Below are 2,484 nucleotides of genomic sequence, written 5' to 3' on the forward strand. Positions count from 1 at the left end.
GAAATCCCATTATTTGCATGTCGGCATGCCGGACTCCACATATCAGTGCCCCCATTCTTACTGCTGACAGTATGAATGACAAAAATCCATGAAATCCCATTATTTGCATGTCGGCATACCGGACTCCACATAACAGTATCCCTGTTCTTACTGCCGACAGTATGAATGACAAAAATCCATGAAATCCCATTATTTGCATGTCGGCATGCCAGGCTCCATATAACAGTGGCCCCGCTCTTACTGCCGACAGTATGAATGACAAAAATCCATGAAATGCCTTTATTTGCATGTCGGGTTCAACATAACAGTGTCTACGCTCTTACTGCCGACTGTATGAATGACAACAATACATGAAATCCCATTATTTGAATGTCGTCATTCCGGGCTCCACATAACAGTGTCCGCGCTCTTACTGCCGACAGTATGAATGACAACAATACATGAAATTTCATTATTTGCATGTTGGCATGCCGGACTCCACATAACAGTGTCCCCCGCTCTTACTGCCGACAGTATGAATGACAAAAATACATGAAATCCCATTATTTGCATGTCGGCATGTCGTGCTCCACATAACAGTGTCCCCCGCTCTTTCTGCCAGCAGTATGAATGACAACAATACATGAAATTTCATTATTTGCATGTCGGCATGCCGGACTCCACAAAAGAGTGTCTCCGCTCATACTGCCGACAGTATGAATGACAAAAATACATGAAATCCCATTATTTGAATGTCGGCATGCCGGGCTCCACATAACAGTATCCCCGCACTTACTGCCGACACTACGAATGACACAAATACATGAAATCCCATTATTTGCAAGTCGGCATGCCGGGCTCCACATAACAGTGTCCCCGCACTTACTGCCGACAGTATGAATGACGAAAATCCATGAAATCCCATTATTTGCATGTCGGCATGCCAGGCTCCACATAACAGTGTCCCCGCACTTACTGCCGACAGTATGAATGACGAAAATCCATGAAATCCCATTATTTGCATGTCGGCATGCCAGGCTCCACATAACAGTGTCCCCGCTCTTACTGCCGACAGTATGAATGACAAAAATCCATGAAATCCCATTATTTGCATGTCGACATGCTGGGCTCCACATAACAGTGTCCCCCGCTCATACTGCCGACAGTATGAATGACAACAATACATGAAATCCCATTATTTGAATGTCGACATGCCGGGCTCCACATAACAGTGTCCCCCGCTCTTACTGCCGACAGGATGAATGACAACAATACATAAAATTTCATTATTTGCATGTCGGCATGCCAGGCTCCATATAAGTGTCCCCCGCTCTTTCTGCCGACAGTATGAATGACAACAATACATGAAATCCCATTATTTGAATGTCGTCATTCCGGGCTCCACATAACAGTGTCCGCGCTCTTACTGCCGACAGTATGAATGACAACAATACATGAAATTTCATTATTTGCATGTTGGCATGCCGGACTCCACATAACAGTGTCCCCCGCTCTTACTGCCGACAGTATGAATGACAAAAATACATGAAATCCCATTATTTGCATGTCGGCATGTCGTGCTCCACATAACAGTGTCCCCCGCTCTTTCTGCCAGCAGTATGAATGACAACAATACATGAAATTTCATTATTTGCATGTCGGCATGCCGGACTCCACAAAAGAGTGTCTCCGCTCATACTGCCGACAGTATGAATGACAAAAATACATGAAATCCCATTATTTGAATGTCGGCATGCCGGGCTCCACATAACAGTATCCCCGCACTTACTGCCGACACTATGAATGACACAAATACATGAAATCCCATTATTTGCAAGTCGGCATGCCGGGCTCCACATAACAGTGTCCCCGCACTTACTGCCGACAGTATGAATGATGAAAATCCATGAAATCCCATTATTTGCATGTCGGCATGCCAGGCTCCACATAACAGTGTCCCCGCACTTACTGCCGACAGTATGAATGACGAAAATCCATGAAATCCCATTATTTGCATGTCGGCATGCCAGGCTCCACATAACAGTGTCCCCGCTCTTACTGCCGACAGTATGAATGACAAAAATCCATGAAATCCCATTATTTGCATGTCGACATGCTGGGCTCCACATAACAGTGTCCCCCGCTCATACTGCCGACAGTATGAATGACAACAATACATGAAATCCCATTATTTGAATGTCGACATGCTGGGCTCCACATAACAGTGTCCCCCGCTCTTACTGCCGACAGGATGAATGACAACAATACATAAAATTTCATTATTTGCATGTCGGCATGCCAGGCTCCATATAAGTGTCCCCCGCTCTTTCTGCCGACAGTATGAATGACAACAATACATGAAATCCCATTATTTGCATGTCGACATGCCGGGCTCCACATAACAGTGTCCCCCGCTCTTACTGCCGACAGTATGAATGACAACAATACATGAAATCCCATTATTTGCATGTCGACATGCCGGGCTCCACATAACAGTGTCCCCCG

This window comes from Taudactylus pleione, unplaced genomic scaffold, assembly GCF_031769625.1.
Source record: "Taudactylus pleione unplaced genomic scaffold, aTauple2 ptg001244l, whole genome shotgun sequence".
Classification (NCBI taxonomy): Eukaryota; Metazoa; Chordata; class Amphibia; order Anura; family Myobatrachidae; genus Taudactylus; species Taudactylus pleione.